Source organism: Ovis canadensis, chromosome 7 (genome assembly GCF_042477335.2).
Source record: "Ovis canadensis isolate MfBH-ARS-UI-01 breed Bighorn chromosome 7, ARS-UI_OviCan_v2, whole genome shotgun sequence".
Taxonomy (NCBI): domain Eukaryota; kingdom Metazoa; phylum Chordata; class Mammalia; order Artiodactyla; family Bovidae; genus Ovis; species Ovis canadensis.
The window spans coordinates 83,348,534-83,364,052 of NC_091251.1; the positions used below are offsets into that span (position 1 = coordinate 83,348,534).

The window sequence follows — 15,519 nt, forward strand, 5'->3', positions numbered from 1 at the left end:
AAGCTAATTGGTTCAAATTCCAACAATATAATTTTAGTACCTCTGTTTCTTTTTTATTTTACAAATAATTCTATTTTCCCCTAAAGAGTAGATGTGGTTACCATTATTACATCATTCCTGTTTTGAGGCAGTGAAGAGATCTCAAAGTAATAGTTTTTCCTTCCCATTTATTACCAGCTTGTATCATTAAATATCCATACAGCATATCTACAGATTTAAGTACTAAGTCTTAGTCTTTTGAAAGCAAAGAAAGACACCTCTATCATGTAAAATTAGAAACCAGAATCTAAGGCTGGGAATCTGGCACTTCTTTAGACGTGATGGTGTTTTATACTTTGCTACACTTTTGTGTGCAAATGGGAAATAAACTGAGTCACAAGAACAACCTAAGAATTGTTTTTAAGTATAGCTTTTGTTCCTTTTTTGTTAATTAGTGGGGGGCAATATAGGGGAGCATGTCATTTGTTGTCAGAGGTAAAAGCAGTTTGAGTATTTTAACCTTGATGTTTAAAATTTTTATTTTATGTTATTTGTGGGTAAGCCAGAAGGGAGCTCATTTGTAATATAAATTCGCTTTTCTGATTTCAACAAATAGAATTTAGTTGTTTTCATCAAGGATTGCTTATTATTCGAACTCATTTAAAGATTGAACTCATTGTTAACATTTATTTATAGAAAATTGATATCCAGTTGTATCTGAAATAAAATAAAAATTTTACTGAGTAGTCAGTTATGTTCTAGCTGTAATTGTGCTGGATAGCTTAAGCATATTACCAGTTTGCTTGAAAAACAAAAAATAAAATGACCAAATAGAACTAAATCTATTCTTAACAAATAATTTCCACTTTTCTGGCAACTCAGAGTGTAGAAACCAAAGAAGTCATGTGAAAATGCAAGTAATATTAGAGTTAATGATTTTGTCTACAAATGTGTTTTGAAATGTAAGCCAAATTAACATTAAAAATGGTCTTAGCAATTCTTACACATTTATGAAACTCATAGATAAATGATTATGTCTTATAATTAGATATGAGGTGATTACTTTCTTTTAGCATTTAAATGTCTCCAGGTATTTTGTGTTATTTCAATAAAATTGTAGTATGTTCTAATTTTAATTATAGAAATCTGTGAAGTTATATATAAAATAAAAGTTTGGTTAATATCATCATTTTAAAGGAAATGTAGATTCTTATAACTTAAGATAATACTGTAGTGAGTACCTTAAAGTGACCTAATTAAATATTTTTATAAAATGAATAGCCACTATAATTAAAATTATAAATTTGAATTTTATTAAAATATTTTAATTGAATTAATTTTATTGAATATTTTAGAATTATTTTAAAAGTTTTGTTTTGATATTATTATAAGGGGCTTGAATTATGACTTCTCTACTACATACATATTAACTGTATGACCTTGGGCGGATCTCTTAACCTCTGTAAGCATTAATTTATTCACTTCTTAAGAACTTAGTTTTAATGTCCTTGTCTGAAAATTCCATCCTGTCATTTCTCAGTCTGCTTCGATTGACAGTTTTTCCCTTCCTGGTGTGGGTTATGTATTTCTGCCTTGTTTTTGAATACCTGGTAATTTATGACATTTCATTAAATATTTTCAGACTTTGGGGTTGTAGTTAAGTTACCTGCAGTCTGTTAGATCCTTGCATGGATTTCTTTTAAGCATTGTGTGCTCTTGCCTGGAGAATCCCAGGGACGGGGGAGCCTAGTGGGCTGCCTTCTATGGGGTCACACAGAGTCAGGCACCACTGAAGCAACTTAGCAGCAGGGTCTATAAAGTGAAAGTGAAAGTGAAAGTGAAGTCACTCAGTCATGTCTGACTCTTTGCAACCCCATGGACTGTAGCCTATCAGGCTCCTCCATCCATGGTATTTTCCAGGCAAGAGTGCTGGAGTGGATTGCCATTTCCTTCTCCAGGGGATCTTCCCGACCCAGGAATCGAACCCGGGTCTCCTGCATTGCAGGCAGACGCTTTACCATCTGAGCCACCAGGGAAGCCCACCAGGGTCTAAGAAGAGATGTAAATATTAGGCTAATTTAGCTCTACTCTGAAGTTACACTGTTTTGAAGGCTCTGTATGTGATGTCACATGTATTGAGAGGCTTTTTTCCCTTGTTTATTGAAACAAGTTTATTTTTTCCTTTGTTTATTGAAACAGTTTATTTAAACTGTTCTGGTCCTATGAGTTTGGGGAATTTTTTGAGCTATTTCTTTCCAGTTATTTTATTTGTTGTAGTTCAGTTGCTAAGTTGTATCCAACTCTTTGTGACCCCATGGACTGCAGCAGGCCAGGCTTCCCTGTCCCTCACTATCTTCCAGAGTTTGCTCCAAATCATGTCCATTGAGTCAGAGATGCCATCCAACCATCTCATCCTGTGTTGTCCCCGTCTCCTCCTGCCCTCAACCTTTCCTTGCATCGGAGTCTTTTGCAGTGAGTTGACTCTTCGCATCAGGTGGCCAAAGTATTGTAGCTTCAGCTTGAGTAATTCACACTCATGTGCACATCACCCAGGCAAAAGTTAAGGACATCCTGCAGATCTCTAGAGCAGAGGTGGGCAGATATACAGCTCCACCTACCACCTGTTACTGTAACTACGTTTCATTGGAACATAGCCATACTCATTCATTTCTGTATTGTCTTTGTCTGCTTTCATGTTTTAATGGCAGAATCAAGTAGCCTGCATGTAGCCTGCAAAACCTAGAAAATTTATCTACCCTTTACAGAAAATGTTTGCAACCCCTGCTTTAGAGTTTTCTCTCTGTGTGCAGCATTTTCTTTTCTGGTAATCTAACCTTTAAACAGCTACCTCGACAGCCCTAAAGTGTGCTCTCAGTTTCTTTGACTCCCAAGCTTTGTTTGAGTTCCCCTTCCACACATCATGGCCTGGAAATTACCTCTGTGTAGTACACCAGAGAAATACAGATATCTCTTCATTTCCTTTTCCTTGGGGATCAGAGTCCTGTACTGACTGATACTCAATTTCTAATTTCTGAAAACCATTGATTCTTATAATTTTTTTAGTTTTTTAGTTGCTTAATTAATGTGGGGAATGGTCTGGCTAGTCCTTTTATAGTAAAATGGTCATATGCTGAAGTAGCAGCATAATATTTTGAGATTCATTCATGTTTTTTGTATATCAGGAATTAGCTTTTATTGCTATATAGTATTCTGTTCATTTGAATATACCAGTTTTGTGGTTCTGTTGTTGACAACTACCTGAGCTTTTTGCAGTTTTTGACTGTTATTAAATCTTCTATGAACTTTCTTATATAAGTTATTTTTGTAAAAACATGTTTTATTAATTTTTTTACTTTTTAAAATTTGACTGTTTTAGAGTATAATTCATTTACAGTGCTGTGTTAGTTTTAGGTATACAGGTGAGTTATTCAAGTACATATATATCCAAATATATATATATGCATATATATATATATCCAAAGATATACATATATTTTTCTCAATTTCTTATCCCATATAAGTTATTACAGAATACTGAGTGGAGTTCCCTGTGCTATATAGTAGGTCCTTGTTGATTATCTATTATATATATATATATATCCATATATGAAATAGTAATGTGTATATGTTAATCGCAAACTCCTAATTTATCCCCCTCCCTTCCCCTTGGGTAACCATAAGTTTGTTTTCAAAGTCTGTGAATCTCTTTCTGTTTTGTAAATGTTTACTTGTATCATTTTTTTTTAGAGTCCATGTATGAATGACATCATATGGTATTTGTCTTTCTCTGTCTGGCTTACTTTGGCTTCTAAGGTGGCTTAGTGGTAAAGAATCTACCTGTCAGTGCAGGAGATGTGGGTTCAACCCCTGAGTTGGGAAGATCCCTCGAAGTAGGAAATGGCAACCCACTCCAATATTCTGTGGGAGACTATATACTCTGTCCATGGGAGAATCTTAGTGGCTGTAGTCCATAGGGTCACAAAGAGTCTAACGCAACTGAATGACTGAGGGAGCATGCATGCATACACACTGCAAATGGCATTATTTCACACATTTGTATGGTTAATATTCCATTGTGTAAATATATCACATCTTGTTTATCCATTCCTCTGTTGACGGGCATTAAGGTTGCTTCCATAACGTACCTATTGTAAATAGTGCCGCAGTGAACACGGGGTGCAGGTGTCTCTTCAGATTATAGTATTTTCTGGATATATGCCCAGAAACAACATTGCTGGATCTTCTGATAGTTCTGGTTTTAGTTTTTTAAGGAACTTTCATATTATTCTCCACAATGGTTGTACCAATTTGTTATTGTTGTTCAGTCACTAAGTTGTGTTTGACTCTCTGTGACCCCACAGGTTGCAGCACGCCAGGCTCAGCTTGCTCAATTAATGTCCACTGAGTCGGTGATGCTACCTAACCATCTCAACTTATGCCACCCCCTTTTCCTTTTGCCTTCAATCTTTCCCAGCATCAGGGTCTTTTCTAATGAGTCAGTGCTTCGCATTCTGTGGCCAAAGTATTGGAGTTTCAGCTTCAGCATCAGTCCTTCCAATGAATATTCAGGGTTAATTTTCTCTAGGATTGACTGGTTTCATCTCCTTGCAGTCCAAGGGACTCTCAAGAGTGTTCTCCAGCACCACAGTTTAAAAGCATCAATTCTTCAGTGTTTAGCCTTCTCACAGTCCAGCTCTCACACCTGTACATGACTACTGGAAAAACCATAGCTTTGACCAGTTCACTTTCCAACCAATACTGTGACAGGGTTCCCTTTTCTCCACACCCTCTCCAGTATTTATTATTCTTAGACTTTTTGATGATGGCCATTCTGACTGGCCATTCATGTGCCTCTTTGCCATCTGTATGTTTTCTTTGGGGAAATGTCTAGTTAGATCTTATGCCTATTTTTTGATTGGGTTGTTTTATTTGATATTGAGCTGCATGGGCTGTTTGTTTATTTTGGAGATTTAATTCCTTGTTTGGTCACTTCATTAGCGAATACTATCTCCTATTCTTTTTTTTTTCTATCTCCTATGGGTTGTCTTTTAATTTTGTTTATGGTTTCATTTGCTGTGCAAAGGACTTCCTTTGTGGCTCATCTGGTAAAGAATCCACCTGCAATGTGGGACTGATGGGTTTGATCCCTGCGTTGGGAAGATCTCCTGGAGAAGGGAAAGGCTACCCACTCCAGCATGCTGGCCTAGAGAATTCTGGCCCAGAGAATTCTGGCCCAGAGAATTCCATGGACTGTATAGTCCATGGGGTTGCAAAAAGTCGGACACAACTGAGCCAGTTTCACTTGCTGTGCAAAAGTTTTAAATTTAATGAGGTCCCATTTGTTTATTTTTGTTTTTATTTTCATTATTCTAGGAGGTAGGTGCTGTGATTTATGTCAAAGAGTGTTCTATGTTCTCCTCTAAGTTTTATAGTATCTGGTCTTATATTTAGATCTTTAATCCATTTTGAGTTTGTTTTTGTGTGTGGTGTTAGAGAATGGTCTACATTCTTTTACTTGTAGTTGTTCATTTTTTCCCAGCACCACTTATTGAAGAGACTGTTTTCTACGTTGTATATTCTTGCTTCTTTTGTTGTAGATTAATTGACCATAGGTGTGTGGGTTTATATCTGGGCTTTCCATCTTTTCTACTGATGATGTAAACACATGTTTTAAAGTCTTAGTTCAGAATATGAGTGAAATTTTTTGTTTATAGTATATGTATTTACATTTTAGAAGAAAATACCGATCATTTTTTTCTGTGGCAGCTGCACAGCTTTATACTCACACCAGTAGTGTGAGAGTTTTGATTACTCCACTTGTTGTCATTACTTAATGCTGTCAACATTTTTGAATTTTAGCTCTTTTGGTGGGTGTTTAATGATATTTCATTGTGATCTTAATTTGTATTTCCTTGAGAATTAAAATGTTGCATACAAGTTTTTTGTCAGACAATCTGTTTTACAAATAATGTCTCCCAGTCTGTAGCTTACTTTTTCATTTTCTTTAAAGAAAAGTTTTTTATTTTGGGCCATGTGTTTTGCGGGATGGCCTTGACACATCTTAGTTCCTTGACCAGGAATTGAACCTGGGCCATTGGCAAGGCCCAACCATTGGCAAGGTCCAAATTCTCTGGACTGCCAGAGAATTCTCTACATTTTTGTTTTCTTAGTGGTATGTTTTGATGATCCAATGTTTTGATTTTGATTAAGGCTCATGTATTTGATTAAGGCTTTTTTTCTTTTAAGGTTATTCCCCTTCTATTTTCTGTAAGTATAGAAGTGAAGTGAAGTTGCTTGGTCGTGTCGACTCTTTTAGACCATGGACTGTAGCCAACAGTCATCTGTCCGTGGGATTTCCAGGCAAGAGTACTGGAGTGGGTTGCCCTTTCCTTCTCAAGGGGATCTTCCTGACCCAGGGATCAAACCCAGGTCTCTGGCATTGTAGGCAGACACTTTACCATCTGAGCTACCAGGGAAGCTGTAATCAACCTTTAAATTTCCTAAAGTCAAAAAATATTCTTGTATTTGTAAGCTTTATGGTTTTTTATTGTATAGGTAGATTCTTGATCCATCTTGGATTAATTTTTATGTGTGACGTAAAGTACGTATGGGGTCGAGTTTTTGCATATGACCATCCAGTTTTTCCAGTACTGTTTGTTGAAAATACTTTCTTTTCTCCATTGGGTTGCTTGTGTACATATGGTGCCTTTATTTAAACTTATTTGATTGTATGTTACTTCTGTTCTCTCTATTCAATTCCAGTAACTCAGTAACAAATCAAAGTCTTGATTTGTTATTCAGTTGCTCAGTTGTGTCTGACTTTTTGCACTCCTGTGGACTGAAGCACGCCAGGTTTCCCTGTCCTTCACCATCTCTCAGAACTTGCTTAAATGCATGTCCATTGAGTCAGTGATGCCATCCAACCATTTTGTCCTCTGTCATCCCCTTCTTCTCCTGCCTTCAGTCTTTCCCAGCAACAGGGTCTTTTCCAGTGAGTTGACTCTTCGCATCAGGCAGTCAAAGTGTTGGAACTTCAGCGTCAGTCCTTCCAATGAAGATTCCAATGACTATTCAGTCCTTGCAATGACTTTCCATTAGAATTGACTGGTTTGGTCTCCTTGCAGTCCAAGGGACTCTCAAGAGTCTTTTCCAATACCACAGTTCAAAAACACCAATTCTTTGATGCTCAGCCTTCTTTATGGTCCAGCTCTTACATGTGTACATGATTACTGGAAAAACCATAGCTTTGACTAGATGGACCTTTGTGGGTAAAATAATGTCTCTGTTTTCTAATATGCTGTCTAGTTGGTCATAGCTTTGCTTCCAAGAAGCAAGCGTCTTTTAATTTCATGGCTATAGTCACTGTCTTCAGTGAATTTAGAGCCCAAGAAAATAAAGTCTGTCACTGTTTTCATTGTTTCTCTGCCATGAAGTGATGAGGCCAGATGCCGTGATCTTCTTTTTTTGAAGTGTTGAGTTGTAAGCCAACTTTTTCACTCTCCTCTTTCACTTTCATCAAGAGGCTCTTTGGTTCCTTTTTGCTTTCTGTCATGATGTTGGTGTCATCTGCATATCTGAGGTCATTAATATTTGCCCTGGTAATCTTGATTCCAGCTTGAGCTTCATCCAGCCCAGCATTTTGCATGATGAAATCTGTGTAGAAATTAAATAAGCAGGGTGACAATATATAGCCTTGTACTCCTTTTCTAATTTTGAACCAGTCCATTGTTCCATGTCCAGTTCTAGCTGTTGCTTTTTGACCTGCATACAGATTTCGCAGAAGGCAGGTAAGATGGTCTCGTATTCCCATCTCCTGAAGAATTTTCCACAGCTCGTTGTGGTCCACACAGTCAAAGGCTTTGGCATAGTCAATAAAGCAGAAATAGATGTTTTTCTGGAACTCTCTTGCTTTTTCTGTGATCCAATGGATGTTGGCAGTTTGATCTCTGGTTCCTCTGCCTTTTGTAAAACTAGCTTGAACATCTGGAAGTTCACAGTTCATGTATTGTTGAAGCCTGGCTTGGAAAATTTTGAGCATTACTTTACTAGCATGTGAGATGAGTGCATTTATGGTAGTTTGAACATTCTTTGGCATTGCCTTTCTTTGGGATTGGGATATAAACTGACCTTTTCCAGTCCTGTGGCCAGTGCTGAGTTTTCAAAATTTGCTGGCATATTGAATGCAACACTTTCACAGCAGCATCTTTTAGGATTTGAAATAGCTCACCTGGAATTCCACAACCTCCACTAGCTTTGTTGATAGTGGTGCTTCCTGAGGCCCACTCGACTTCACATTCCAGGATGTTTGGCTCTAGGTGAGTGATAACACCATTGTGATTATCTGGGTGATAAAGATCTTTTTCGTATAGTTCTTCTGTGTATTCTTGCTACCTCTTCTTAATATCTTCTGCTACTGTTAGGTCCATACCATTTTTGTCCTTTATTGTGCCCATCGTTGCATGAAATATTCCCTTGGTATCTCTAATTTTCTTGAAGAGATCTCTAGTATTTCCCATTGTATTGTTCTCTGTTTCTTTGAATTGAAATAAATTTATTCCAATTTACTGATAAATAAATAAATTTATTTGATAAATAGGTAAATTTGCAAATAAATAGACTTATTTCTTTGCATAGATATAAATTTATTTGATAATTATTTTATAAATAAATAAATTGATAAATAAGATAAATTTATTTCTTTTCATTGAAATAAATTATCCTCTATTTCTTTGGCTTGAAATATTTCAAGGAAATAGTTACTTGAAATTTCATTTTTTCTGTGCTTATTCCAAGTGTCAACTTTTTATGTCTTGTGCTCTGGCTCACTCTACTTATTATTTTTAGTAGTTGCTTTTATTGGTTTTTTTGGGGGGGTATTCATGCCACATACATGTGGAGACAGTTTTACTTCTTTGATTCTGCCTTTTTTTCCTTTGTCTTGCCATGTTGCAATGCCTTATTCTCTACCGAAAGGGAAAATCATTTAGTCTTTGAACATTATATATCATATCTGTCATAGAATTTTCATGATGCCTTCAATAAGAGGCAAGTTCATCTTATTTTTTGTGTACAGTAAATTTAGAAAATTTTTGAAGGGATATTGAAGTTTTTCAGATGCTTTTCACTATGTTGAATATGATTTTTCTTCATTGTAGTATATTTTTAATGTTGTTAGTTAAATTTTCAAATGTTAAATTAGCTTTATGTTACTGTGATATATTCTACATCATTCTACATAGTTGTGATACATGTATATTTAATTTGCTAGTACTTTTACTAAGAATTTTTTCTGTCTGCATTTATGGGGAGTATTGGTCTACAGCTTTCTTTCCCTTTAGATGTCTTTGTCTGTGGTATCAGGGTAATACTGGTAACAGTCTTACCAGTAATGCCTGGATCAGTTTTGTCAGCTCAGTTGGTATTATTTGAAAGTGGGGTCTCCTCCCCTATATTTGAAAGAGTTTGTAAAAGGTGGTGGTGTTTCTTCCAAAAATGTTTATAGAGTTCACTATCAAAACCAATCTGGTTCTCTAATTTTGTTTGCATGTAGGTTTTTGGTAAACTAAATTTATATAAATAGATGTATGCTATTAGATGTTCTTTTTTCTAAGTTGTCATTTTCAAGAAATTTGAGCATTTCATCCAAGTTATCATATATGTTGGCATAAAGATGTTTGTAATATTCCCTCAAAATTCTTTTAATGCATGCGTTAGAGTAATATTTCTTTTAAAATTTCCAGTATTCTCTTTTATTTTATTAGATCTAGCAAGAAATTGTTGATGTATTCAGTGAATCAGTTTTTTTCTGGAACAGGATTCAGTTCAGTTCAGTTCAGTCGCTCAGTCGTGTCCTACTCTTTGTGACCCCATGAATCGCAGCACACCAGGCCTCTCTGTCCATCACCATCTCCCGGAGTTCACTTAGACTCACGTCCATCAAGTCCGTGATGCCATCCTGCCATCTCATCCTGGGTCGTCCCCTTCTCCACCTGCCCCCAATCCGTCTCAGCATCAGAGTCTTTTCCAATGAGTCAGCTCTTCGCATGAGGTATCCAAAGTACTGGAGCTTCAGCTTTAGCATCATTCCTTCCAAAGAAATCCCAGGACTGATCTCCTTCAGAATGGATTGGTTGGATCTCCTTGCAGTCCAAGGGACTCTCAAGAGTCTTCTCCAACACCACAGTTCAAACACATCAATTCTTCGGGGCTCAGCCTTCTTCACAGTCCAACTGTCACATCCATACATGACCACAGGAAAAACCATAGCCTTGACTAGACGGACCTTAGTTGGCAAAGTAATGTCTCTGCTTTTGAATGTACTATCTAGATTGGTCATAACTTTTCTCCCAAGGAGTAAGTGTCTTTTAATTTCATGACTGCAATCACCATCTGCAGTGATTTTGGAGCCCCCAAAAATAAAGTCTGACACTGTTTCTACTGTTTCCCCATCTATTTCCCATGAAGTGATGGGACTGGATGCCATGATCTTCGTTTTCTGAATGTTGAGCTTTAAGCCAACATTTTCACTCTCCTCTTTCACTTTCATCAAGAGGCTTTTTAGCTCCTCTTCACTTTCTGCCATAAGGGTGGTGTCATCTGCATATCTGAGGTTATTGATATTTCTCCCAGCGATCTTGATTCCAGCTTGTGTTTCTTCCAGTCCAGCATTTCTCATGATGTACTCTGCATATAAGTTAAATAAGCAGTGTGACAATATACAGCCTTGATGTACTCCTTTTCCTATTTGGAACCAGTCTGTTGTTCCATGTCCAATTCTAACTGTTGCTTCTTGACCTGCATACAGATTTCTCAAGAGGCAGGTTAGGTGGTCTGGTATTCCCATCTCTTTCAGAATTTTCCACAGTTTATTGTGGTCCACAGAGTCAAAGGCTTTGGCATAGTCAATAAAGCAGAAATAGATGTTTTTCTGGAACTCTCTTGCTTTTTCGATGATCCAGCAGATGTTGGCAATTTGATCTCTGGTTCCTCTGCCTTTTCTAAAACCAGCTTGAACATCAGGGAGTTCACGGTTCACGTATTGCTGAAGCCTGGCTTGGAGAATTTTGACCATTGATTTACTAGCATGTGAGATGAGTGCAATTGTGTGGTAGTTTGAGCATTCTTTTGCATTGCCTTTGTTTGGGATTGGAATGAAAACTGACCTTTTCCAGTCCTGTGGCCACTGCTGAGTTTTCCAAACTTGCTGGCATGTTGAGTGCAGCACTTTCACAGCATCATTTTTCAGGATTTGAAACAGCTCAGCTGGAATTCCATCACCTCCACTAGCTTTGTTCATAGTGATGCTTTCTAAGGCCCACTTGACTTCACATTCCAAGATGTCTGGCTCTAGATTAGTGATCACATCATCATGATTATCTGGGTCGTGAAGATCTTTTTTGTACAGTTCTTCTGTGTATTCTAGCCATCTCTTCTTAATATCTTCTGCTTCTGTTAGGTCCAGACCATTTCTATCCTTTATCGAGCCCATCTTTGCATGAAATGTTCCCTTGGTGTCTCTAATTTCCTTGAAGAGATCTCTAGTCTTTCCCATCCTGTTGTTTTTCTCTATTTCTTTGCATTGATCGCTGAAGAAGGCTTTCTTATCTCTTCTTGCTATTAAATAATTTCATACAATAAAATCCACCTGTATTAAGTTTATAATTTAATTATTTTTAGTGATAGTAAACGGAGAAGGCAATGGCAACCCACTCCAGTACTCTTGCCTGGAAAATCCCATGGACGGAGGAGCCTGGTAGGCTGCAGTCCATAGGGTCGTGAAGAGTCAGACATGACTGAGTGATTTCACTTTCACTTTTCACTTTCATGCATTGGAGAAGGAAATGGCAACCCACTCTAGTGTTCTTGCCTGGAGAATCCCAGGGACGGGGGAGCCTGGTGCGCTTGCGTCTATGGGGTCGCACAGAGTCGGAAACGACTGAAGCGACTTAGCAGCAGCAGCAGTAGCAGCAGTGATATTAAAGAGATACACAACCATAATACAGTTTTAGAAGACAGTTAATTCCCTACATAGGAACCTTCAAGTTGAGAACGTTCAAATGTGAACATGCATTCCATTAGTGTCAGGTGAGAGTGAGATTGCAGCTTGGCCTCTGTCTCCTGTTGCTAATGATACTGCAGCTCTCACATCTTCTACCCCCATCTCTCTGGTCAGTGACTGCCTGCTTGTTCACTCGATGCTAGCCCTTGTATGCCAGCTGTTGTACTGTATTAGTGTACTTTTCGAAGTAGTGTATTGTAAGATTAAAAATGTTTTATTTTTTGTTTTTGCTTCATTTGTATTATGTGTGTGAATGTTATGATAAACCTATTACAGTATAGTACTATATGGCTGATTGTGTAAGTTGGGTACCTAGGCTAACTTTCTTCTCTGAGTAGAACTCATTCACATGTAGGGGACTTTACTGTATTTCATCACTCCAGAAATATTCCTGTGACAGTTTGCAGTTAGTTCTTCTTACCACTCTAAGACCATTTCTCTTCTTTCTGTCTCTATAGAGCTGCCTTTGATTTTTTGGCACATTTTTCTGTACATGGAACTGTACAATATGTAGTCTTTTAATCTAGCATCCTTAACAATACTTTTAATGCTGCATTCATGTTACAGCATGACTGTCTGGTTTTGGTGTCAGGGAATATTGACTTCATAGAATGAGTTGGAAAATATTTCCTAATTTTTTGTTTTCTTGAAGAATTTGTAATGAATTGGTAGTATTCCTTCTTTAAAATTTGATAGATTTCACCCGTGAGACTATCTGGCTTTGGCTTTTCTTAAATGGGAAGGTTTCCAAGTACTTTTAAATTTCCTTACTTCGTATGGTCTGTTTAGACCTTTACATTTTCTTTTGTTTTTCATTCCCCTCTCTCTTCTCTTCTTTCTCTCTCATTTCCTGTGTCACTCTCTCCCTGTTAGTAATTGGAGTCTTCCTTGGAATTGATTGACTTCATCTAAGTTGAAATTCTATAGGTTCATGTGGGATGTCACTTCTTTCATTTCCTACTTGAGTAGTTTGTATCCTCTCTTTTTTACTCTTGGTCAGTCAAGCTGTCACTGTGGCAGTTTTGTTGATCTTTTCTAAGAATCATCCTTGGCTTTAATGATTTTTTCCCTGTTGTTTCTGATTTCTGTTTTGTTGATTTTTAGTCTACTATTTATTATATCCTTTTTCTTTACTTTGCTGTTCTTTTCCCCATTTCTTAAGAGGGAAGCTTAAGTTTTTGCTTTGAGATCTTTCTTCTTTTGTAGAATGGAATGTAAGGCTATAAATCCCTGTCTGCACTGCTTTAGCTGCCCTAATAATTTGTGTTTTAATTTTTATATAGTTGAAAAGTTTCTTATTTTTCTTGTTATTTCTTCTTTGACCATCAGTTATTTAACAGTGTATTGTTTAATTTCCAAATATTTGTAAATTTCCTAAATTCTTTTTACTTATTGATTTCTAGTTTAAGTCTTTTGTGGTCAGAGAACTATGCTATATGAGTCTAATCCTGTTAAACTTATTGATACTTATTTTATGGCCCAACATATTCTCTATTGTGAAAAATTTTTTATGTGCACTTCACTCTAATCTGTATTTTCCTGTTGTTTAGGGAGAGTGCTGGGTATTGCACAATCATGTTGATTGATGGTGTTGTTTAAATATTCTGTATCCTCACTGGTTTGCTGTCAAGATTGTCAGTTATTGAGATTGGAATAGTGAAATTTTTGTTGTTGAATTGTCTAGTTTTGTCTTCAGTTATGTAATAGTTTTTTTCTTTAAGACTATTTTGTGGCTCTCTGATGGTTTTTATTTACACAGTTTATCTTGTTCCACATTTTTGTTTTCAGTCTATTCTGTGTGTTTGATCCTGATGTGTCTTTTATAGACATTGTATAGTTGGATTTTGTTTTTCCAATCTGACAGTCTTTGCCCTTTGATTGGTATATTTACCCACTTACAGTTAATGTAATTATAGATATGATTTAGTTTACATTAGCCATTTTAATATTTGTTTTCTGTATATCACACGTGCATTTTGTTCCTTTTTTTATTGCTTTGTTTTGTGTTTCAACATTTAAATTTTTTTGCTGTATTTTGTTGAGTTACTTTTTAAGCTTTCAGTATGCATCTTAACTTATTGCATACTACTTCATGTTAATACTAATTCAATACCAGTAATATAGAATCTTTGATTCAGATTAACTCCATTTATTTTTACTCTTGTGTGCTATTATTGTCATATATCTTTTATATGTGAAAAGCCAAATTACACAGTTTTACCATTTTTTCAGTTATTTTAAAAACAAGAGAAGAAAAAGGAGAGAAAGGGTTTTTTTTTCATGTCTTTTATACTTACCCATATAATTACCCCTTTAATGTTCTTTATTTCTTTATGACAATTTAGTTACTACCATTTTAGCCTGAAAGACTTTGGTACTTTTTTTTTTGTTTTCGTGGAACATGTGTGCTCACAACAAATCACTTAGTGTTTGTTTATCTTGAAATGTCTTTATTTGGCCTCTGTTTTGTTGGACAAAGAATTCTTGGTTGACAGTATTTTTCTTTCAGGATTTTTAATAATATCATTCTACCACATTCAGGCTTCTGTGGTTTCTTATTAGAAGTCAGTTGTTGATCTTATTGGGGTCCCCTTATATGTCAATAGTCATTTTTTCATTTACTGCTTTCAAGATGTTCTCTTTGTCTTTCTGCACTTTTAGAGCCTAATAAGGCTTCAACTTCCCTGATTTTGTCACATCTTTTGGACTTTAGTATAAAGAGGTAAGTTTTAAAGGAAGATTATACATGTTTTTACTGTTTTAAAAATATTTATAATCATAGCTTATTTCTTTATATATTTGCCTTTTTCCTCACATTTTCATAGCCATGGAATTCAACAATACCTGTTTGAGGAGGGGCTACTTAAGCATCTTTGCTAGTGAGAAATGGTAATAGTGTTTAGTTTTTTGTTTTACTTCATGTTGTGCTTTAAAATTTTTCTGCTGCCTCATCAGATTTTATGTACATATACCCATATATATTTTCTACATATTTGTTAGCTAAAAACACATGTAAAATTAAGGCTTATAGTAATAAAAGGTATTAACTTTAAGAAACAACGATCTTATTATATTTTCCCTTTGGTGAATATTGAATGATAATCTTGAAGACTAGGTGAAAGATAACATAGTATATTCAGTATTTTCATTGAGGTGTGTATTAACTTATTTAGGAGTTTATGTCCATAGATATTTAACTCTAGACTATGTCACTGTCAAGTAATATCTGGGACTAAAGTCCCCAACACGCTATCTAATTTTGCTGCCTTATTCTTTAGAAGTGCTACTATGAGCATTAGGCAGGCAACAGAAAAAAAGAAGGTGAGTTGGGACCAAAGGGGGAAGAAAGGACTAAAACAGATGGTAGGGTAATAAAATATTTCTTAAGCATTGTTTGTTTTGGATAGTTTTCTTGTTAAGCACATGGAAATACTTGGCAAGTTTGAGAATTACTGAGTTTCCACATGCTGTTTTTGAGAAAC

The 15,519-nt window shown here is 36.1% G+C and overlaps 1 protein-coding gene across 4 annotated transcripts in view; it reads left to right on the forward strand.

Annotated features, from left to right (window-relative positions):
* The window catches only part of MNAT1 (MNAT1 component of CDK activating kinase), a 224,011-nt gene that overhangs the window by 93,169 nt on the left and 115,323 nt on the right, over positions 1-15,519 (forward strand). The gene's annotated exons all lie outside the window — the stretch shown is intronic.